This window comes from Cebus imitator, unplaced genomic scaffold (genome assembly GCF_001604975.1).
Source record: "Cebus imitator isolate Cc_AM_T3 unplaced genomic scaffold, Cebus_imitator-1.0 Scaffold539, whole genome shotgun sequence".
NCBI classification, from domain to species: Eukaryota; Metazoa; Chordata; class Mammalia; order Primates; family Cebidae; genus Cebus; species Cebus imitator.
In genome coordinates this window covers 96,596-122,855 of record NW_016107854.1, presented here as the reverse complement: position 1 = coordinate 122,855, position 26,260 = coordinate 96,596, and positions in this window count along the sequence as shown.

Genomic DNA, 26,260 nt, shown 5'->3' with positions numbered 1-26,260 from the left:
GTGGGGTGTCCTTATTTCTTTGATCCTGAGCACTTTCAGACTTTTAGTTTCTTTATGCTACTCTGACTCTGCTATGCAGCCTGTACACAAATCTTGGATGCTTCCCCAATTATTAATCAAAAGGGATTTTTCAATAGTATATAAGGCTTTGATTTTCTGCCCCAGTGCAAATTGGAGCTTCTGTTCATGTTATTGCTTCTTTTAAATTCCCAGATGTGTCCAGTGGAGAAAAGTGCAAAGAATGACCAGAAGCTTGTGAAAGCTTGGCCCTTTCATAAACATTTTACCATCAAGCAAAGCAATATGGATGCAACCTCCCATTCTGTTTTCCTTACTATTTTGAAATCAGCTTGTTTCTGATTGATTTTTCTCTATAAGGAGCACATTGTTTTAGTTTAAACTGGATTTCATAGGGAAATAAAAACAAATTATACCTAGCAAAAAAATGCAACTGCTGTGTATCAGTATCAGCCTGAGAAATTTCAGAGTAAGATGTGCTCCTGATTTCCTTTGTCTGGGGGTTTATAAAAATAGAATTGACAGTATGCCTCACACTCTCTGAAAATTCCTCTCTCACTCAAGCTACATACTATATTTTGGTTTAGGAAGTGAAAAAAGAAAAACGTATTGAGAGAAAAAAAGAGATATTCTGACAATAGGGAAAAAATAAAAAGGAGCAAAAGGGATTCCAAGGTGGATCATTCCCATTAAGAAGTAAAGAGATGGGATTAAAATTACTGTGGTAAGATCCTAGAGTTCCTGAATCTTCATTCTCTGCATTGAATTGATTGATGCTGCAAAAAGTTGGTCTGTTCTTGGGTTCACAGTCAAATTCTACCAGATGTACAAAGAGGAGCTGGTACCAATCATTCTGAAACTATTCCAAACAATACAAAAAGAGGGAATCCCCCAACTCATTTTATGAGACAAACATCATCCTACTACCATAACCTGGCAGAGACTCAACAACAAAAAAAAACTTCTCCATGATGAACATCGATGCAAAAATCTTCAATAAAATACTGGAAAACTGATTGCAACAGCACATCAAAAAGCTTATCCATCATGATCAAGTGGGCTTCATCCCAGGGATACAAGGCTGGTTCAACATACACAAGTCCATAGACGTAATCCACACCACATAAATAGAACCAAAAACAAAAACCACATGATTACTCAATAGAGGCAGAGAAGGCCTTTAACAAAATTCAACAGCCATTTATGTTAAAAACTCTCAATAAACTAGGTGTCGATGGAACATATCTCAAAATAATAAAAGCTATTTACAACAAACTCACTGCCAATATCATACTGAGTGGGCAAAACAGGAAGCATTCCCTTTGAAATATGGCACTAGACAAGGATGACCTCTCTCTCCACTCTTATTCAATATAGTATTGGAAGTTTTAGCCAGAGCAATCAGGCAAGAAAAAGAAATAAAGGGTATTCAATTAGGAAAGGAGGAAGTCAAATTGTATCTATTTGCAGATGACATGTTTGTATATTTAGAAGACCCCATCATCTCAGCCCAAACTCTCCTTAAGCTGATAAACAACTTCAGCAAAATCTCAGGATACGAAATCAATGTGCAGAAATCACAAGCATTACTATACACAAACAACAGACAAACACAGAGCCAAATCAAGAGCAAATTCCCATTCACGATTGCTACAAGAAGAATAAAATATCTAGGTATCAACTAACAAAGGAGGTAAAGGACCTCTTCAAGGAGAACTGCAAACCACTGCTCAAGGAAATAGGAGAAGACATAAATGGATTGAAAAACATTCCACGTTCATGCTTAGGAAGAATCAATATTGTGAAAATGGCCGTACTGCCCAAAGTAATTTATAGATTTAATGCTATCCCCATCAAACTACCAATGACCTTCTTCACAGAACTGGAAAAAAACCGCTTTAAACTTCATATGTAACCAAAAAAGAGCCCGCATAGCCAAGACAATCCTAACCAAAAAGAACAAAGTTGACGGCATAGTGCTGCTGGACTTCAAGCTATACTACAAGTTGACAGTAATCAAAACAGTACGGTACTGGTACCAAAACAGAGACATAGACCAATGGAACAGAACAGAGACCTCTGGAGCAACACCACACATCTACAACCATCTGATGTTTGACAAACCTGACAAAAACAAGCAATGGGGAAAGGATCCCCTGTTTAATAAATGGTATTGGGAAAATTGGCTAGCAATGTACAGAAAGCAGAAACTGGACCCCTTCCTGACATCTTACACTAAAATTAACTCCAGATGGATTAAGGACTTAAACATAAGACCTAACACCATAAAAACCCTAGAAAAAAACCTAGGCAAAACCATTCAGGACATAGGCATAGGCAAGGACTTCATGACTAAAACACCAAAAGCAATAGCAACAAAAGCCAAAATAGACAAATGGGATCTAATTAAACTTCAGAGCTTCTGTACAGCAAAGGAAACAATCATTAGAGCCAACTAGCAACCAACAGAATGGGAAAAAGTTTTTGCTGGCTACCCATCTGACAAAAGGCTAATATCCAGAATCTACAAATAACTGAAACAGATTTACAAGAAAAAAACAAACAAACCCATCCAAAAGTGGGCGAAGGATATGAACAGACACTTTTCAAAAGAAGACATATATGAAGCCAACAAACATATGAAAAAATGCTCATCATCACTGGTCATTAGAGAAATGAAAATCAAAACCACATTGAGATAGAGCTTCACACCAGTTAGAATGGCGATCATTAAAAAATCAGGAGACAACAGATGCTGGAGAGGATGTGGAGAAATCGGATCACTTTTACACTGTTGGTGGGAGTATAAATTAGTTCAACCATTGTGGAAGACAGTGTGGCGATTCCTCAAGGACCTGGAAATAGAAATTCCATTTGATCCAGCAATCCTATTACTGGTTATATACCCAAAGGAGTATAAATTGTTCTATTATAAAGACACACACACACGTATGTTCATTGTGACACTGTTTATAATAGCAAAGACCTGGAACCAACCCAAATGCCCATCACTGATAGACTGGATAAAGAAAATGTGGCACATATATACCATGGAATACTATGTAGCCATAAAAAACAATGAGTTTGTGTCCTTTGTAGGGACGTGGATGAACCTGGAAACCATCATTCTCAGCAAACTGACACAAGAACAGAAAATCAAGCACTACATATTCTCACTCATAGGTGGGTATTGAACAATGAGAACACTTGGACACGAAGAGGGGAGCATCACACACTGGGGTCTGTTGGAGGAGGCTATGGGAGGGATAGTGGGAGGAAGTGTGGGGAGGGATAACATGGGGAGAAATATCAGGTATAGGTGATGGCGGGATAGTGGCAACATACCAGATTGCCATGAATGTACCTATGCAACAATCTTGCATGATCTACCCATGTACCCCAGAATCTAAAGTACAATTAAAAAAAAAAGTTGGTCTGTCGTTTCAGTGTAAGATGGTGTGAAGGTAAATATTCTTTTTCATGATGAAATTTAAAATACAAATATTGTATATGGCATTCAGGTATGGTCAGAAAGGCTGGCTTGGGCCTTAATATATTTTTTGTGAGTTTAGTGCAAGTTTTACTTCTTATTAGAGTTGACCCACATCAACCAAGCACATAAATGAATGTACTTATATAAAGTGCTCATTTATTGATCTTATATGGGAAATAAAAGAAGTGGGAAATTCTTGAGCCAACATATCCTGCACAGTCTCTCTGTATAATCATACCTACCTAAGATGTAATGTCACATATTATGAGCATAAAATTAAAAGATGAATTAGTTATTCAATAGCTAAAATTGCAGGTGGCATCCAACTTGTCAAAAGGGATATTCTCAAAATTACAGCTGCAATGCTCAAAAAAGAATTTTGCTTAATGTATTCAATCTCTTGTACAGCATAGGAATGGGCACTGGGATTTTCACATCTCTGAGATTCTCCCCCTGCCTTCTAGTCTTCCAAAACTGCTCACTCACCTTCAGAGTTGCATAGTCTTCTGACATTATGATTCTGAAAGTCATTTATACCTCTTTAAAGTACCTTTTTATTATATATTTTTTGGTATATACTGTAAGAATTGCCAATATTATTTACTTTATTTACAAATTTGAGGAGCTCTCTCTGTCTATTTCCCCATTACTGATAGTGATTTTTTTTGTGTTTGGAAATATTACTTTTCTACTCCTGATAGCTACTTACTTGTCAAAGGATGTTAATTAGCTTAACATTTTTGGCTTCTCTTTGTTCCATCAAGTCCTCCATTTCAGGTGAATGACTTATCACTTAACAGTTTGTAAATCTGGGATAAATATACTGAGCATTCTCAATTTTGGGGACTAAGCTGCTATAATTTAGATTTTATAAGTAGTGAAATGATTTTTTCATATCTGCATTACTATTTGTTCTTTTTCCCAACTTATTCAGTACTGGAGAGAGAAACAGAAGTAATTTTTATTGGCCCACTTTGTAAACCCCAAACATTTGCACTATGAGATTGGGAAATAATGCTTTAATTTGATGGTATAGAAAGAAAGCTTGACTGAGTTTTAGATCTAAGTTTCCTGAAAACTTAAGATGTAACCTTGGGAAACCCTTTATTTTTCTGTATTAGTCTTTCCATTGTAACATGAAATAGATTAGGGTGCATGATTTCTAAGAAGCAATTAGCCCATGAATAATTTGTGGTTTTTCATAGATTGATCAATTTAAGTTACTGAGGAATAGAGGTATGTCAACTGACCCAGGTAGTATATTGAGGAACTATTTCTTTTCCAGGCCAAACTAAAGGGCCATCCCATGTTATTTCTTAGAAGTTTATTTGTAACTGATGTCTTCCATTCCTTATCTACTGTGAAAACCCTTTAGACTTTGTGTGTTCTGTATGTGTTGATTTTCTTTATACATTTTAATCCATGGCCTTCCAATTACATGACCTTCTCGTCCAATAATATTTTCTCTACCCTAGTCTGTCACATTCTTGACTATGTCATGAGCAGGAAACACACAGTTTTTGAAATCTGGTTATTACCGCCCAATCTCACAGCCTATTGCTGCATATCTCCTACTATCACATTTTCTTGAACTTACTGAAAATCAAAGTTTACTCACAAAAAACTTTTTATTCTAGTGTCTGTCTCATGTCTTTGCCACCCTCTTTATCTAGCTTAGGTTCTCCAGTCCACCATATTTATCACCTCATGGTAAATATCCTTAAATCCATGGGAAACAAACAAAAAAATCTCCTGACAAATTTTAACCCTGGTTAAACCCGTAACAACTGGTCCCAACTTAAATTCATCACCGATAATTGAATGTGGCAACAATATTGCTTGGAAATATTATTTCACTTCTCTAGGAGGTTTGTTTTCCTATAATCTTATAGCATTCATGTTTTGTCTCATTCTTCCAACTTCTTGAAGCCCATCCTTTATCCTGTACGCTCAGCTAACTCTCAGGAGTTGCATCATCTTCACACTGCTGGATGTCCACCTGATGTTCATCTTCACTCTTCCTATCTGGTTCCCCTGCTGTTCAAGTGAATAAGCTGTAACACCTTCTTGTGTTTGGATTCCCATCCCACTTTTTAAAATACTTTTTTTTTCAATTATTTCTTTTTATCTTCTGCATATTGAATATACGCCTCTGTATCTATCAGCCCATAGGCAAGCCTTAAGGCTTACATGTTAGAAACCTCAGCTAAAACAATAACAAGACTCCTTAGACCCAGCATTTCCCTTAAGCAATGATCTACTTCTTGGCTTTCTTCATAGTAGTAACTTTTTGAAAATTATCTACGGATATTATTTTTACCTTCTCTCCATTGTAGCCCCAATATTCAATCAAACAAATTTTTTTCAAGTCTCTTATATATCCAAACTATTACTGAGATTCTTACATCTTTTATTCCAAATTGCCATCAACTTCCACCTCAAATACAAGAAAAGATTTCTAAAAATTTTCCCCACATATTAATTTGTGCTTTTATGATTATCTACCAAATAGCTAGAATAATCGACTTTTTAAATAAAAGCTTGAGTGCATTACTCTCTCATTTAGTTACTTTTAGAGTCTTCAGAATACACTACGAATAAAATCTCATAGCTTTACACATAATTATTAAAAGCAATGCAATTAATACTCCCATAATCTGCCTATCATTTTTTCCTTATCTCATGCTGTTTGCACTTTCACTTTTTATGCTACATCCATCCTGACCTTTTATCTGTTTCTAAGACTTGCCAAAATGCTTTAGGATTCTGGGTTTTCACAAGGCTCTGGTTTCTACTTTGGAAGGTTTTTCCCTGTCTTAGTCTTATTTATGCTTCTTATCTCGCCACAAATGCCAATGCTGCAAAAAGTCTTTTGTGAAAACTCAGACTTAGGTCCCCTGTACAACACTCTGTATTTTCCTTTAATACACATATAAGAATTGTAACTTAAGATTTACTTGATAATTATATTATCAGTTTCTAACTTATTCATCAGACTGCAAGCTTTATATAAGAAGGGATTACACTGAAAGTGTAGATGTTTGTCTTCCCATCTCCTTGGAGTCAGTTTGTCCTCATTAATTATTTATTGAATGAAGAATTAGTAAATAAATGTGAGGGGAAAGAAGAGAAAAAATATTTCATTTATGGATCATCTCTCATATGCCTGGTACTTTGGTTGACATATTTTCTAGATGAAGAAACTAAGATTCAGCACACCTAACACACCTGGTTAAAATTGGGTGATGCCTAATAGAAGGATTTGAACTCGGTTCTGGCTGCAAAGGTAACCACCAAGGCTGATGACATCTCAGTCCCTCCCAAAACCTGTTTATTTAGACTGTATCCTATTACGGTTCTCCAAGAGGCATCTTCTGCAGTAACTGTACATATTTCTGATCCCTAGCTGCTGTAGTCCCTTTTAAAATTTCTTTTGTTCCTGGTCTCTGATACTTTGGAAATATCAGTCATTTCTAGATCTGAACCCAGGTACTTGACTTCAGCTCATTTCCACTGACTTCCCATAAATGTTATATACTTAATAATCATGTTAATTTACTTCTTTCCCTCAGCAAATACAAGTCATTATTTGGTAAAGATATTCCATTTTTTTTTTCAGGCATCAAAATCTCCAGAATGCAACATAATATAAGAGAGCAATACTGTGTCTCCTTATGGTCAGTCCTTTTCTTTGTTTGCCCCATCCAACCTTACAGAGGGTGCAAGAGTTAAAGTTGCAATAGTCCAGAGTGGAAAATACCATGGATAATAAAAGACTCAGCAGAAATAACTTCCTCTCCTGCTGCTTCTGCTGCAGGCCTTTAGGAATATTACAAACTGTGACTATATAGACATTTATGTGCCCTTATAAATACATCACATGTAAATGTTTTTCTGGAAGGCTGGGAGGGCTGAATCAATGTATGGTCATTTTTCCCCTTGTCAGAAGCAATAGAATTTTTATTGGCATAATTTCCATTACTCAGCACTGACTATGGTATCTTTGATCAAACTAATTAGAAATAGTTACACTTTGCACCATGAGATAGATCAAATTTATTTGAAAAATTATGTATGTGCACACATAGAAAATAAATAGGGATATTAAATATGAAGATGTGACATTTATGCCACTGGTTGGAGTGAGGAGGCATTCTAATTAGGTAGTGAATATTCTTAAAATGTAGATTTTTCCTACGTGGATTGTACTATTCAGCTAAAACCACAATTGCTAATTTGAATGCATAAAAAAGGGCAAAGATATTTTTCTGATCATGAAGTCAGTCTATATTTATTGGTCAGCTGCTATGTGTCTTTGCCAGATAGGATGATGAGGAACATGAGTTTCAGGCACTGAGAAGTCTTTTAACATGCTGGATGGACAGAAATTACTCTAATTAGCGTGTATGCAGAATAGAATGTTATAAAACTGTATGTCAGAGGAAAGAACTGATGGGGTTGTTCAGAGATATGATGGAACCTTGTGGTTGGGAGATGTGTCCATGGTGAAGCAGAGACTCAACTGGTTTAGAAAAGATAATATGGAGAAAGGAAATAGTGCAGAATGCATGTCAGGCAGAGAATGGGATAAGAACTGAAGTTTTACTTTTTGCCTCCAATGATTTAAATAATCAAAGATGGAGAAACCAAACCCCAGTGATGAATATGCAGCTTGTCCGTGAAGAATTTTGATACTTCTTGCCAAGGGTTGAATGGGATAAATAAACCAGAAGTACTGGGTGCTGTGCCGTGGGGATTTCTCTTGCTGTTATTGTTATGATTTTTTTTTTGCTTACATAGAAACAACTTCAGAGTTCATGACAAAAAAGGCTTTTCAAGTTTTCGCAGTTGTGCAAAGTGGTTATATGACTTATTTAACCTGTATATCCGCAGCTCTTACCAGACTGATACAGAAAGGGTTATATTACTGTAATAACCTACCCTTTTGACAGATCTCAGGTTTTGCTGAACTGTCATCACTGAAAGCTAAGCTGCACACCTAGTTACGAGGCAGCCTTGACTGCTGTCATAGGCTACCCCTTGGAGTACATCCCTATGGCTGTGGCATTTAGTGCTTTCTGATGATGGGGATCCACAACTTTGAATTCTGGCAAAGCTCCACTTAGCAGCAAATCAGTATCCAAATCTTGGTAGTTTGTACTGGCTAGTCCCTTGGTAAAATTGTATTTAACTAAAAACAATTCCTGTTTTTCCCAGGACTCTGCTGGTAGAAAACAATCATATAATGTAGAGGTCTTCCTGGCTCACCTGATGGACATTAATATATAGGATTGATGCTGCAATTCTACTTAAAGGTGGAAGAAAAGCATTCCTCCTACACATAGAAACTTTAGAAAAGACAATTTTAAAATTTACCAGTTTTGAAACCTCTCAAGTTTAATATGATTTTTTACACTGTTGGGAAAAATCAAATATGTTTTTCAGTCCTTTGAAACTTAAGGTTCTGTCCTATGATATGACTGCTCTTTAAAAATCGTTCTATCTTTTGTCCTTGTTCTCTGTTCCCACTTCTTTGTTCAGAAACATATAATGACTAACTCAAAGTAAAATTTCTCTTTGAGAAAAATTTATCTACTTTGACGAGAGTCAGCAGAGGTCAAGAGATTTGTTATTTGAATTGCTGGCAATTAAACAACCACATACGGTCACATAGCAAAAGGCACAATTATAACTTTTTTGTAAGGAATTATTTTTTATTATACTTTTAGTTCTGGGGTACATGTGCAGAACGTGCAGGTTTGTTACATAGGTATACCTGTTCCCTGGTGGTTTGCTACACTCATCAACCCGTTATCTACATTAGGTTTTTCTCCTAATGCTATCACTCCCATAGTCCCCCACCCCACGACAGACCCTGGTGTGAGATGCTCCCCTCCCTGTGTCCATGTGTTCTCATTGTTAACTCCCACTTATGAGTGAGAACATGCCGTGTTTGGCTTTCTGTTCTTGTGTTAGTTTGTTGAGAACGATGGTTTCTAGCTTCATCCACTTTTAACCAGTGGAAAGCAATTAGGAGGCAAAAAGTATAATATAAGACTTCCTATTGCGTTCTCCTTTTCTTGTACTCTAATATCACTTTATGTTTCTTTAAACTAAAATATTTAGACCCCACAAGGCTTGCTAAAAGGGAGAATGTAAGCAGTGCACAAATATATGTGTGTATATATGCAAACACACACACACACACACACACACACACACACACACACACGCTCATAAATTTGTATATTAACTGAGCGTAAACTTCTTGGAGGAGATAGGTTTTAAAAGATTCTTTCTGGCCAGGTACGGTGGCTCACACCTGTAATCCCAGCACTTTGGGAGGTTGAGGCCGGTGAATCACAAGGCCAGGAGTTCAGGACCAGCCTGACCAATATGGTGCAACCTGTCTCTACTAAAAATACAAAAATTAGCTGGGTGTGGTGCCTCATGCCTGTAGTCCCAGCTACTCAGGAGGCTGAGGCAGAAGAATCACTTGAACCCCAGTGGCAGAAGTTGTAGTGAGCTGAGATGGTGCCACTACACTCCAGCCTGGGTGACAGAGCGAGACTCCATCTAAAAACAACAAAAAAAGATTATTTCTTGGTGAAAATGTGTTTGTCTAAGAGATAAGGTGAGGTATGTGAGATCACTTGGGCTACTCAGGTAAGAATTTTTCATGTATTATTGCTGCTTGTTTACATTCTCAGATGACAAATACATACCTTTGGGTAGACTCTCTGGTATTAGTTGTTCTGAAATATGATGACTTCTGAAAGATTGCTATGGACTGCATTTTTTGACAATATTAACCTTAAAAATTAACTAAGAAATTATCAACTAAAAATAGGCACCAAGAAAGTAGCATAGGCTGCACAAAGGCCATGTCTATTTGATATAATTAGGTACTGTAACAAGCATTTAAGCTGTTTCATAAGAAAAATCTTTGATAATAAAAGTTTTCTTTGAGGCTTTATTTACTATGGGCTATTTAAATCGCCTTAACACTAGATGAAACAACAAGTCTATTTTGGGGCTTGACACAACTAAACATGTATAATCAGAGTAATGAAAAGAAGATAGAGAAAGAAGAATGTCCCAATATTTTAAAAAATGAGCAATGAAGAATAAATTTTAAGTGGATCTTAAATGCATATAATTGGAATAACTATAATCTTTGGTTTATAACACAATCTCATCATTTGTACATTAATACCCCTTTTTACATTTATATTTTATAATTCAATGTAATAAAATTTAATAATGAGACTTAGAGACCCACTGTCTTAGTCTATTTTGTGCTAAATACCACAGACTGGATAATTTATAACGAACAGAAATTTATTTGGCTCACAGTTCTGGAGTCTGGAAAGTCCAAGATCAAGGGGCTGACATCTGGCAAGGACCTTCTTGCTGCATCAACTTGTGGCAGAAGAGTAGAGAGGGCAAGAGAATTAGAAAAAAAGAGATCAAGCTTGTCCTTTTGTAATGAACTTACTCCTGCAATAACTGCATGAATCCACTTCTGCAAGCAGAGCCCTCATGGCCTAATTATCTCCTAAAGCCTCCATCTTTTAATTCTGTGACAATAGTCATTAAATTTCAAAATGAATTTGGGGGTGGACAAACATTCAAACTATAGCAGCCACCCTTCCACAAGTAACCTAAAATATTTTTTTCTCTTTAGTTTCATTGCAGCTATATAATCCCATTCACACACACACACACACACACACACACACACACACACACTTTTTTGGGGACTTAGTTTTTCCACTCAGCATTACACTGTTAAGATGGATCCATATTGTTATGTGTTATTGTTTTAGACAGCTTGGGCACTGTATAATATTCTACTATATGAATATAAAGCAGATGGTCATCTGCTTTATAGATATTTGTTTCCTTTTGCTGTTATTAACAGGGCTTCTGTGAACATTCTTGTATGCATTTTTTGTGTGTATGTACAAGAGTGGGAATAGTTCCACTCAGCATTACACTGTTAAGATGGATCTACATTGTTATGTGTCATTGTTTTAGACAGCTTGGGCACTGCATAATATCCTACTATATAAATATAATGCAGATGGTCACCTGCTTTATAGATATTTGGATTGTTTCCTTTTGCTGTTATAAACAGGGCTTCTATGAACATTCTTGTATGCATTTTTTGGTGTGTATGTACAAGAGTGGGAATAGAATCAGTGGATTTTACGGTATATAAACAGTCAGCTTTAGGAGATATCTTAGTTTATTTGTGCTGTTATAACAAAATACCTAAGACTGAGTAATTTATGAAGAGGAGAACTTTATTTTCCCACAGTTTTGGAGAATGGGAAATCCAACATCAAGGTGCTGGTAGGCTCTGTTGTGGGGAGAGGGTCACTTTATGCTTCCAAGATGGTGCCTTGTTGCTGCATCCTCCAGAGGGAAGAAAAGTATGTCCTCAAATGGCAAAAGGCAGAAGGGAAAGATCAGTAAATGGTGCTTGAAGCCTCTTTTATAAGGGCCTTAATCCCAATTATGAGAGGAGGAGCCCTCATGATCTAATCACTCCTTGAAGGTCCCATGTCTCAATATCATTACATTGGTCATTAAGTCCCAACACCTGAATTTTGGAGGAGATTTTTATATTCAAAACATAGAAGGAGATAACATTAAGCTCTTTTAAAAAAATGGTTGCTATAATTTATCTTTCACTAGCAATTTATAATAGATTCTGGTCATTCACATCTTCTCTAATACTTGTCATTGTCACACTTTTAAAATTTTGCCAGTAAAATGAGTCTCAACTGAGATCATATTGTGGTCTTAATTAAACCTTATAATATCAGTAACAATATTAAACATTGCTGCATAAATTTCTTAGGAAATTAGTCCTTAGTTCATTATGATCTCCTTAATTTCAGCATAGGCAAATAGATCAATATTTTCTTTTAGATTAACCCTTCTTGGGTTTTGTTTAAAAATGTTTTTCATTCCTTAGGGTCAGAACACTATTTGCTTATATTTTATAACAAGAATATTCAACTTTTTGTTTTGGCATATATGATAGGCAGAACTGGAACCTGCAAATGTGTTATTTTACACAGCAAAAGGGATTTTGTAGATGTGAATAAGGTTACAGACCTTGAAGAGGGAAGATTATCTGGGATTATCCTGGCAGGCCTAAACTAATCATATGAGCTCTTATAAGCAGATATTCTGTGGTCAGAGAAAGTGACTACATAGTAAAAATTCACCACATTATTGTGACTCTGAGATATAGGAAGCTATGTGCAAGAAACTGGATTCTGTTAACAATCTAAAAAGGGAGGGAATGGATCCTTGTCTAGAGCCTTCAGAGGTGAATATAGCCCTGTGGACACCTGGTTTTTACCCTGGGGAGACCCATGTCAGACTTCTGATCTTCAGACCTATCAGATAATTTTATGGTGATTTAAACCTAGTTTGTCATAATTTGTTGTAACAGCAAGGGAAAACTCATACTAAGTATGGGATCACTTTTTAAGATGTAATTCAATATCATACAATTGACTCTTTTAAAAATGAACAAGTCAATGTATCTTACTATATTTACCTGTATGTACAAACACTATCACAGTTGGTGTTTGAGACTTTTATCATATAAAAAAGAAATCACATATGTTTTAGCTATCTCCCTCATCCCTCAGTTTTACACAATCACTAATCTGCTTCATGTCTCTATTTGCTAAAATTTATTGAAATGAAAGCTATATAAAAGTAACCATTTTAAAGTGAGAAATTCAGCGGCATTTAGTATATTCAGAATGTTGTGCAGCCCCATTGCTTTATAGTTAAAAAACACTTCCTTCACTCCAAAACAAAACTCTGTACCTTTGAGGAGCACTCCTCTTCTTCTCCCTGCCAAGGCAATCATCATAGTTTTCTCTGTTTTTATACTATCTATTCTGAATATTTCAGAAAAATAGAATACAATAATACATGAACTTTTCTGTCTGGCCTCTTTCTCTTAGCAATATTCTTGAGGTTTTATCCATGTTGTGGCATGTGTCAGTAATTTCTTTCATGTCTGAATAATGATTCATCATATGTATATATCACAATTGGTTTATTTATCTACCAATGGACATTTGAGCTATTTCCCTTTTTTGTTTTTATAAATAATGCTTCTAGAAAGACTCATGTACAAGTTTTTTAGGGACATATGTTTCAATTTCTTTTGGATATATACCTAGCAGTGGAATTACTGGTTTGGTAATTCTGTATGTAGCGTTTTGAATAGCAGACAGATTCTACAGTGGCTTAATCATTTTACCTATCCTCAACAAGACTCACTCTTTGCCCTTGAAAAATTTTTGTTATTATGGCCTCCTTGTGGTTATGAAATGTTATCACATAGTGGTTTTGATTTGCATTTTCAAAATGAGCAGTGACATCATGCATCTTTCTTTGTGCTTGTCGTCTATTTATATTCATTTGCATATCTTTGAATAAAGAATTCTTTTCCCATTTTAAAGTTCTATTATTATTATTATTATTTGCTCATTGAGTTATTATAGTTTTTTATATATTCTGGAAACAAGACCCAAATCAGATATATTATTTGAAAACATATTCTCATCTTCTGCTCTGTCCTTTCAGTTTCTGGATAGTGTTCTCAACACAAAAATATTTTTAATTCTGATGAAGTATAATTAATCTATTTTTATCACTGTTACTTACAATTTTGATGTCATTTCTAAGAAACCACTGTCAAATCCAAAGTCACAAAGATTTATTCTTATATTTTCTTCTAAGAGTTTTATAGTTTTAGCTCTTATATTTAGGTAGTTGATCCATTTTGAGTTAGTTTTTGTGTGTGGTATGAGGGAGGAGTCCACTTTTTCTGTTCTTTTGCATGTGGTTATCCAGCTACCCCAGCACCGTTTGTTGAAGAGGCTATTCTTCGCTATTGAATAGTCTTGATACTCTTGTCACAAAAAAATTGATCATAAATATATGAGTTTATTTCTGAACTCTCACTGCTGTTTCATTGGTCTATGAGTTTATACTTACGTCAATAGCACATTGTTTTCATTAATACAGCTTTGCGATAAATTTTGAAATAAGGAAGTGTGAGTTCTCCTACTTTGTTCTTTCTTCACAAGATTGTATTGGCTATTATGGAAAGCTTGCAATTACATATGGATTTTAGAATAAGTTTGTCAATTTATATAAAGAAGTCATCTGCAGTTCTGTAAGGGACTGTATTGAATCTGTAGCTCAATTCAAGTTGTCTATTTCTTTTAACAATATAGTTTTCTGCTCCATGAACATGAAATATTTTCCATTGACTTAGAACTTTAGTTTTTAAAATAATGTTTCATAGTTTTCCAGTATTTGTTTATACTCATATTGTTAAATTTATTCCTAAATATGTTATTTTTGATAAATAATTACCTTTATTTAACCCCCATTTTTTCATGTAGATTTGAATTGCTATGTTTAGTTATTATCTTTCTGTCTTAAGCTATCCTTTACTATATCTTGTTACTAAGTTTGTTGTCATCATATTTTCTTAGTTCTATTTTTTTTTTAATTTTAGGGAATGTCTTTAATTCCTTTTCGTTTTTGAAAGATAGCTTTAGTGGTTATAGAATTCATAGTTGACAGGTTTGTTTACTTGTTTTTGAACATTATGAATACGCTGTCACACAACCAACTGGACTATGCCATTTCTTCTCAGCAGTCAGTTATTAATCTTATTGAGGTTTCCTTGTAAGTAGTGATTCATGTTTCTTTCTGCTTTCAGGACTTTTTTTTCGTCCTTGGCTTTTAGCATTTTTACTATAATGTGTCTGTTTGTGGGTCTCTTTGCATTTATGCTACTGAAAGTTCATTGAGCTTCCTAGATGCATAGATTGTTGTTTCACAACAAATTTAGGAAGTTTTAAATCTACTATTTCTTCAAATATTACTTCTCCTTTATTTATTTCTATTCTACCTGATATTTCTATTACATATTTGTTCATGTATGTAATGATGTCCTATCATTACATGGGGCTCTATTTTTCTTTATTCTTTTTTCTTTCTATGATTTGGCACACATACTTCTATGGATATATCTTCAAATTTATTAATTTTTTTGCCAGTTCAAATCTTTTGAATTCCTTCAGTGAATTTTTCATTGCAATTATTGCATTTTAAACTCCAGAATGTCTATTTTTTAGAAAATTTTATCTCTATTGATATTCATTATCTGATATGACATTGTCATCTTACATTTCTTTACCTCTTTAATTATGGTCTCCTTTACATCTTTGAATATACTTATAATAGCTATTTTGAAGTCTTTTTCTGTTTAATATGACATCCAATTGTTTTCATAAGCGTTTACTTTGCCTGCTTTTTTCCTAGTGTATGAATCATGTATTCCTGATTCTCTGCATCTCATATATACACACTGGGTACTTTCTTCCCTCTAAGACCATCTTACTATTATTTTCTTATTACAATAGCTGAGTGTATGATTTTTAGCAGAGGCGAACTCGCCAACATAATATGAATATTGTTAAGCCTCTGATGCTGCACCTTAGCCATACTCAGGTTTGTGTATATTCAGTCACCCAGTCACCTTGCGATGACCCCTCGTTTTGAGCAGGACTCTCTTTTTCTCTCCCTCATCACACCTGACTGTTAAACTTCAGGAATTGTCAGCTGATTTCTCTATCATTTTCAAAAAATAACCAAGTCATGCATTTTTCGTTTTTTGTATGTAGCTTTTAAGTTCAAACTAATTTATTCAAGTTAGAGTGTTGAATTTTTAGATTTTTCTGATTACAGGTTTTTCCATTTGTAGTATGTCCTTAGGATTATTTCTAGAGGATTTAGTTTTTTAAAAAATCAAGTTTTGGCTGGGCGCAGTGGCTCATGTCTGTAATCCTAGCACTTTGAGAGGCCTAAGGGAGTGGATCACGAGGTCAGGAGTTTGAGACCAGCCTGGCCAATATGGTGAAAGGCTGTCTCTACTAAAAATACAAAAATTAGCCTGGCATGGTGGCAGGTGCCTGTAATCCTAGCTACTCAGGAAGCTGAGGCAGGAGAATTGCTTGAACCCAGGAGGCAAAGGTTGCAGTGAGCCAAGATCGCACCATGCACTCTCTAGCCTGGGCAACAGAGCAAGACTCCATCTCAAAAATAAATAAATAAATAAATAAGTAAAGTTTCCTTCTTTCATTTGTAGCGAGCTTCTTGGGCTGTCCTACTAGTAATCAATCACCCCTCCCATACAAGGTCTTAATTCTCTTGGAATTTAGATGAACTTTTAAGCTAAATTGGAACTCATTCTGATCATATAAGTTGTACAAACTTGAAGTTAGTTCAACCACTATTGGATTGTTTTAGTAGAATTTAAAAGAAAAATATCTCTATCCTTGTTTACAAAATATAAGTAGCAGTGGCCTGAACCTAAAGGAAATACTAAATGACCTTCAGGATACCTTCAGAGCTAGGCTTCTATGACATTGGTAAAGAAAAGTAGTAATGTTTATGCCATGTAAATAAAGAAATGGATTGCAACCAGAGAAAATCTTGCAATTTTCGTTTCTATTTTTAATGTTCTCAAAAGCCTCTTTCTATTGGATCAGTACAATACTGTTGATTCTATATAGCATCCATGCTCAAGAGAAACAAACAAACAAAAAATGTTGGGCATACAAAGGAGGTATTCCATTAGCAGCAAAGGAAAGCTCTGAAAATTCAAATCAGACTTTGCAAGGTCTGGAGCAGTCTACTTGTGTCACATAAAAAAAGTAAGTGGTAATGAAAACAGTCTTCTGTTTCTGCATGCTGGATGTGCTAGGGAACAAAAAAGAAATGAAAAGAAAACAGTCTTTCAATAATATATTCAGAGCACATTTAGGATTAGTTTCAGAACTCAGGTGCAACTGGATGAAAATCTTGTCCAAATTTTTTTTAACTTTAAGTTCTGGGAAACATGCAGAATATGTAGATTTGTTACATAGGTACACGTGGGCCATGGTGGTTTGCTGCACCTATCAATCCATCATCTAGGTTTTAAGCCTTGCGTACATTAAGTGTTTGTCCTGATGCTCTCGTTTTCCTTACCCTCCACACCCGGATAGTCACCGGTCAAATTTAGCCTGCTCCCGATACAGGACTTTTCTCGGTCACTTTGCCAGCTAGGAACCTCTGGCTGGCAACAGCCCAATATCACACAGTTATTCTCTTCCCTGCATCTGTGTGTTCTCACTGTTCAACTCCTACTTATGAGTGAGAACATGTGGTGTTTGGTTTCCTATTCCTGTGTTAGTTTGCCGAGATTGATGACGTCCAGCTTCATCCATGTCCCTGCAAAGGACATGACCTCATTCTTTTTTATGGCTGCATACTATTAATTAAATGGTGTATATGTCCCACATTTTCTTTAGCCTATCATTGATTTGTCCAACATTTTTAAATAGAATAAAATATGAGCCAAAGGGAGTAAGAGTGGCAGGAGGCAGACAAATGCCTAAGCAGATAGGGGAGGTCCTTGGTGAGACACCACACTCAAGCCCAAGACAGGTTAAAGCCTAACTACAAGTCCCAGGTAAATCCACTGACTGGACTGAGAACCTCTCCTCCTGTTTGCTCCACTTTTCTCTAATTGATCTCCACCCTTCACCTATTTTACATATACCTACCCTTTCCTAATTGTTTTTTTTTTTTCTAGTCATGCCTGCTCACCTTTAAGTGGTGCCTTTGTTTTAACATTTATTGAATAGTCACTAACCAATTAGCATGCACTCTCCTATGCTGAGCCCATAAAAGCCCCAGATTCATCCACATTGGGAGAGAAACCAGCCAACTTTGGGTGGAGGAACAGCCCGTATCTCATCTCCATTAAGAGCTGTTCCATTGCTCAATAAAATTCTTCTCTGCCCTCCTCACCCTTCAGTTATCAGTGTATCCTTATTCTTCTTGGATGTCGGACAAGGACTGGGGAACTGCTGAATGTGGGTATGAGCTGTAACACAGGTAGGCTGGGGAATGCCTGACCCAGCCACAGGCTGAGGGAGTGCACAGGCCAGGCATGGTTCAGGTTGGGTGAGTGGGTTGGCTGCCTTCTGAGGCAGGTAGCATGCCTAAGCAAGGCCTTTTTCTTAGATTTATTTTAGCAGCAAAGTTAGGGATGGAATAATTGGTGTTATTGAATTTTCTCTATTTATATCAGCATTTTATTTTTCCTTTTGTAGCTAGGTTTAGTATTACATAAACAGGCAAGTGTGAGTAGAAGAAATGGTATCCCATTAAAACATTTCATTCCCCACTTATGATTTTTTTTAATTATATAAATATTGGTACTACTTGCTTACATTGACAGGTAAATAAAAATGTTGTTTTATAGACCTATTTATATTACATTTTTCTCCCAAATATCTTGAAAAATTTATGTAATATGCATTTTTAAATTATTTAACTATTTCTAATGTGATATGGTTTGGCTGTATCTCCACCCAAATCACATCTTGAATTTCCACATATTGTCAGGGGGACCCAGTGGGAGGTAACTGAATCATGGGAGCAAGTCTTTCCCAAGCTGTTCTCGTGATAGTAAGTTTCAGGAGAGCTGATAGTTTTAAAAAGTGGACTTCCCCTGCACAAGCTCTCCCTCTTTATGTGCAGCCATCCATCTAAGATGTGACTTGCTTCTCCTTGCCTTCTGCCATGATTATGAGGATTCACATCTATGCAGAACTGTAAGTCCAATAAAACTCTTTCTTTTGTAATTTGCCCAGTCTCAGGTATGTCTTTATCTGCAATACAAAAATGGACTAATACATGATGAAATTAGCCTGAATTTTAAAAAATACTAGATTTTTAAACAAATATACAAATATATCTTGGTAGTGCTTGGGCACAGAAAATTATATCACAGATGGTTGTAGATGTGTGAAGTTATTTCAGAGTCATCAGAACAGAGGCATCAGAAATAATACCATATACCTCCAACCACCCGATCTTCAACAAACCTGACAAAAACAAGCAATGGGGAAAGGATTCCCTATTTAATAAATGGTGCTGGGAAAACAGTCTAGACATATACAGGAAACAGAAATTGGACCCCTTCCTTACACCCTATATAAAAATTAACTCAAGATGGATTAAAGACTTAAATGTAAAACCTAAAACCATAAAAGCCCTAGAAGAAAACCTAGGCAATATCATTCAGGACATAGGCATGGGCAAAGACTTCATGACGAAAACACCAAAAGCAATGGCAACAAAAGCCAGAATTGACAAATGGGGTCTAATTAAAGAGATCTGCACAGCAAAAGAAACTATCATCAGAATGAACAGGCAACCTACAGAATGGGAGAACGTTTTTGCAATCTATCCATCTGACAAAGTCTAATACCCAGAATCTGCAAGTAACCTAAACAAATATACAAGAAAAAAATAACCCCATCAAAAAGTAGGTGAAGGCTACAAACAGACACGTCTCAAAAGAAGACATTTATGCGGCCAACAAACATATGGAAAAAAACCTCATCATCACTGTCATTAGAGAAATGCAAATCAAAACCGCAATGAGATACTATCTCATTCCAGTTAGAATGGTGATCACTAAAAAGTCTGGAAACGACAGATGCTGGAGAGGATGTGGGGAAATAGGAATGCTTTTACATTGTTGGTGGGAGTGTAAATTAGTTCAACCATTGTGAAGGACAGTGTGGCGATTCCTCAAGGATCTAGAACCAGAAATACCATTTGACCCAGCAATCCCATTACTGGGTATATGCCCAAATGATTAGAAATCATTCTGCTATGAAGACACATGCACACGAATGTTTGTTACAGCACTGTTTACAATAGCAAAGACTTAGAGCTAACCCAAATGCCCGTCAATGATAGACTGGATAAGGAAAATGTGATATATATATATATATATATATACATACATACATATACACACACCATGGAATACTATGCAGCCATCAAAAAGAACGAGTTCATGTCCTTTCCTTTGCAGGGACATAGATGAAACTAACACAGGAACAGAAAAGCAAACACCACATGTTCTCACTCATAAGTGTGAGTTGAACAATAAGACCACATGGACACAGGGAGGGAACATCACACACCAGAGCCTGTTTCAGAGTGGGGGACAAGGGGAGGGAAAACATTAGGACAAATACCTAATGTATGTGGGGCTTAAAACCTGGATGATGGGTTGATAGGTGCAGCAAATCACCATGGCACATTTATACCTATGTAACAAACCTGCACTTCTCCACATGTATCCTGGAAATTAAAGTAAAATTAAAAATATATATATCCCAAAATATAGCACTTTGGCATGCTGCATGCTTCAAGATAAAGAAAACTGAAGGTCCTCAGAAAGAAGCAACTTCCCTCATCTAAACTTCCACTGTCTCTTCAATCCTCTTTCTTTCAGGAAGCACTTTCATTTGTTTCTCTGATAAAGAAAAATTCCTTTATAAAAAATTACAATCATCTTAAGATCTCTTCCTAGGAATCTCATCAGATAACCAGGATTAATCTGAGAAGAGAAGAGATTGGGAGTTCTCACCACAACCAGACAGACTTTTTATGTATTCTTCTGAAGGCAGCTCTGAGAGATTACCTGGGAGGCTCTAACTGCACAGTAATAAAACCCTTATTCATGGTGAGGTTTCACCCCTCACCTTCCCCAGAGCTCAGAGAAACACTGCCCTAGGTAATCCTTGTGTAGGCTCATTCTTTTCTCCTGCAAATCATTTAGTCCTACAACCCCCATTTCCCCTTCCCCTATAAAGAAGGAAATATATATATACAACTATATATGTGTATATATATACAAACTAGGCCTCACAGGGTTACTAAGTAATCATTCCCCTGCAATTCTCCCATGTTTATGAACATTAAATACATTTTGTATGTGTTTTCTTCTATGGATCTGCCTTCTCTCAGTTTATTTTCAGTAAACCTTCAGAGGGTGAAGGAGAAGCTTTCCCTCTGACTGTGGTAGAAATGAATATACTTTGTCACGCTATAGCATGGTGATGAAACTGAATAGAAAGCATGAGGTGTTACTGCTGGCACTAAAAACTGAGTTAGAACAAAGAAAATCACCGTGATACAGAGCATAATCCATAGGCTGCTGAGATTAAGAAACTCAGCAGCTCAAGATTATTTAGGAACTTCTGTGGCAGGAAATTTTAGGCTTGTTGAAATTATGCCATGTTGCTGTTTGGTTCCCCACCTAGAATTCAGTATGTCTTTACTTTGTAGCTAACTAAACAATGTAGCTAATATTGCCAAATATTCATTGATTCCTTATCACATGCTGTGCATTATAGAAAGAGCCCCATATAAATTATCTAACTTAATTTTCACAAGAGCAAATTAAGATACATGTTATTACACTCTTTTATGAATAGGGACATTTTGTTTCAAAATGATTAAGTAGCTTGCTCAAGAGTACATGCTGGTAAGTCTGGTTCTAAAGCCTGAGCTGTGCATAACTACCACTTCTCCTTTTTGGCTAAGCAGCATGTGGACATTTTTTATGGACATTTGTATGAACATTTCTGTTATAAATTCTGAGATATCAGTAAGTATTTGAGTGTCAGAGGTTGTTGAACACCTGGGCAGGAGAATATCTGAATTTATTTGCTGAAACTCATAGTAGCTGTACATATTTCATCCTAAATCAAAGGGTTTAGTAAATGTGACCCTGCGGTGGGCAGTTAGCCTGGCTCTGTCCTTCCCTCTGGTGTAGAGTGGGCGGTACTAGAAGATGTGTAGTCTTTTACTTGTGCCTCTTAACCTTTACTGCATCCCGCCACACTGCAAGAAAAAGAATGAAGACAGAAACCAAGAAAACAGTAGTCCCAGTGATTCATCTATGTATCTCATTTTTCTAAGAAGGCCTTTTTCCTGTTCTTTTTTCTTGTTTTTGTCATGTACCTGCTGTCACTTAATGAACTAGTCTAAGCAAGAGAGATTAATTAAAAAACAATGGGGCTTAGAGAAGCAAGATGCATATTAAGCAGTTCACTTATAACTTTCCCTAATCTCTGACCTGCCTCTGCCTTTAAAATGTGCTATAATACCCACAGTGCTACTCAGAACAGGGAGAAAAGAGAAAGGGAACATAAGTAAAAGAAGAGGAGGGAAAATATATATACAATATATCTGATATATAATATTGTGTGTATCTATATCTTCCCTTCATTCACTTAAATGTATCACATAGTAAAATCAAAGCCTGTCAAAGTCTGTAAAGAAACTTGATACAAATTATAAGAAAGAACAGATAAATATATACTCAGAGTGAAGTAGTATTTAAATATACCTCTCTGGGAATTAACTTGTCAAACCAAAGTAACTACAAAGGGTATAGAAAATGTAAACTTTAGTGTTCAGGCCTGAAGTAGTGTGTGTGTGTATCAAATCTTAATACACAGAGAATATAAATTTTTAAGCAAAACTTAGCAAGAACATGTATTGTTTTTGACAGTAGATTCTCAGTCAAAACTTTAGAAATTAGAAAAGAACAAAATAACACCTTCAATTACTGGAGAAAAAAAATTGCAATGTAAAGAAATAAATAAACCTATAAACCACAGCAGCAAGAGGATGGGTGTGTAGGGGGTAAGGGTGGTGGGTGAAGGTAGGTGGGTGGAGATGCAGTAAAGCTAAAATATAAAACAGCATTCCACATTTCATTTATGCCTTGAAAAAGAGCTTAAAGTATTAAGAATTTGTATGTCAAGTATATTGTGGACATTTAAAGGTAATTCTATTAAATGGCAACAGATGATATGATTTCTAAGCCATAATTAGGTAACAGCAAAATTTAAAAAAAATTAAATTAATGTTTTTTAAAAACCTTTATTCCAAAACAAAACTGGACAAGAAAAAGAAAATTATGATAAAAGAAATTGTAAAATATCTATAGAAAGCCATCCAAGTACATCCCTATTAACGTTTTGGTGAGACTTGTATGTAAGACTAACTGGATTAATATTGTGTTTTGGCAGGGAAATAAAAGCAGTGATGTTGTGTTCTCACTGCATGTATTGATTGCATGGTAGAATATTTGTTTGTTTCTTTGTTAGTTTGAGTCACAGTCTTGCTCTGTCACCCTGTCTGGAGGCAGTGGCATCATCTTGGTTCACGGCAACCTCTGCCTCCTGGGTGTAAGCGATTCTCCTGCCTCAGCCTCCCGAGGAGCTAGGACTGCAAGTGCCCACCACCACACCCAGCTAATTTTTAAATTTTATTTTTAGTAGAGACAGGGTTTTCACCATGTTGGCCAGGCTGGTCTTAAACTCCTGACCTCAGGTGATCTGTCCACCTCAGCCTCCCAAAATGCTGGGATCACAGGCGTGAGACACCATGCCTCACTGGCATAAGATTTTGATTTCTGTAATGCTAGTACTGGTGACCTTACCAATGTGAAAAATAGTGTCTGCCGGCTTCTCCAGTATAGTTTCCCCTCCGGTAATCAATAAACGTTTGGTGAGGAAATACCTTGATACTATGCAAATATTTTATTTTTCACATATTTCCATTCACTAATTTTAGTATTCACTTAACTGAATTTATTATTGCTCTTACAAATGTCAAATGGAGATTCCCTAATTCCATCATTCCTTCACATTCATTTGTCAGTATTCCACTGTAAAAACTATCTCTTCTCCATTTATTTGTTTATTTATATTAGATTGGACTCGTAATTCTATACATTATTAAATAGGTCATATTTCATTACTGTTATTTTATGTATTGATGATCTAATAATCCCAGATCTCGTCAGAACCCTTTGAGCTGGCTCTCGGGTTTTTTTTGTTTGTTTGTTTTGTTTTTGTCAGGATCTCATCATTTTTAGAACACCTTCTTACTTCCAGTTAGAAGACATTATAGTATTATCTTGGACTTTCCCTGTCACAGTCTAGGAATCAGCCAATTCTCCAAGGAGTACTGGCTCCTTATGGTGGGGAATGGTATTTACAAGCCAAGATATGGGCATGAGGATTGCTCTGTATTAATTGGGTGTTTTGGCCTTAGATCTTTTAATTAATAGAGCCGAGGAATATGTGCATGTGTACCTTTAATATCTTTCAACAATATTTTTCTGTTTTTAATGTACAAGTTTGGAATAAATAAATTTAACTAAGTATACTACTTTGGTTAAATTTATTCCTAAAATATTTTATTATTTGGATACTATTGTAAATAAAATTGTTTTCTTAATTTCATTCTCAATTGTCCATAACAAGTGTGTGCAAAGATAGTTGGTTTCTGTACTCCCTGTATCCTGCACCCTCCTTGCTAAGCATGTTATTCATTTTCATAGTTTTAAGTGTATTTCTCGGAATTTTCTGCATATAAGATCATGTCATCTGTGAATAAAGTTATTTTTGCAACTTCCTTTCCACTCTAGATATCTTGTATTTACTTTTTCTTTCCTAATTGTCCTGCTAGAACCTTCAGTACAATGTTGAAGAAAAGTGGTGAGAGAAGACACTCTTGTCTTGTTCTTGAAATTAAGACGGGGTCTACTTGTTTATTACTAAGGTATGTTGTTAAGTATGGATTTTTAATAGATGCTGTTAATCAGTTTGGAAATTACCTTTTATTCCTAATTTGTTGACTAGTTTTTTAATCATGAAAGAATGTTGTCAAATGCTTTTTCTGCATCTTTGAAGTGATTTTTAAATTCTATTGATAAGCTGTATCACAGTAATTAAGGCTCAGATATTAAACCAACATTGCATTGCTGAAATGAATCCCACTTGGTTATGGTATGTAATTCTTTTATTATGCTGTTGAATTAGTCAGGGTTTTTCAGAGAAGCAAGCCAATATGATAGAGAGAGAGAGAGAGAGAGAGAGAGAGAGAGAGAGAGATTATGAAGAATTGGCTCATGCAGTTACCATGTGGAGAAGTCACATGATCTTCTATCTGCAAGCTGAAGAACCAGGAAAGGTGGTGTTATAATTCAGTCCAAGTCCAAAGACCTGAGAACAAGAGGACCTGAAGATGTATATGTCCGTTCAAGTGCAGGAGAAGATAAGATGAAATGTCCCACTTCCAGTGGTGAGGTAGGGGAAGAAAGGGGATACTCCTCTTCCTATGTCTTTTATTCTATGAAGGCCCTGAGCAAATTGGATGATACTCATCCCCACACACTAGGGAGGGCAGTTTACTTTACTAAGTGAGTACAGTAATCCAAATGCCAATTTCATCCTGAAAAAAAAAAAAAAAAAAAACCCTCACAGACCTACCCATAAATATTTAACCAGACACCTGAACATCCCCTGCCCTAGTCAGGTTGACAAATAAAACTATCACACTGTTGGATTAAGTTTGCTAGTATTTGACTTGGGATTTTTGCATCCATATTTATTAGAGATTTTGGTCTATAGTTTTCTTTCTTATGATGTCTTTGTGTTGCTTTAGTGTCAGAGGAATCCTGATATCAAAATGACTTAGGAAACGTATCTCCTCTTTTATCTTTTGAAATAATAGTTGATTAATTCTTCTTTAAATGTTTGGTGAAATTCATCAGTGAAGCCATCTGGGCCCAGGCTTTTCTTAGTGGGCACTAATTTTGGCATACGATTATTTATGATTTTTAAATAATCCTTTTTATTTTCTGTGAGGTCAGTATTAATGATCCCTCTTTCATTTGTGATTCTAGAAATTTGATTATTCTCTGTTTTTGGTAAACCTAGGTAAAGTTTGAATTCTGTTGAAATTTTCAAATAA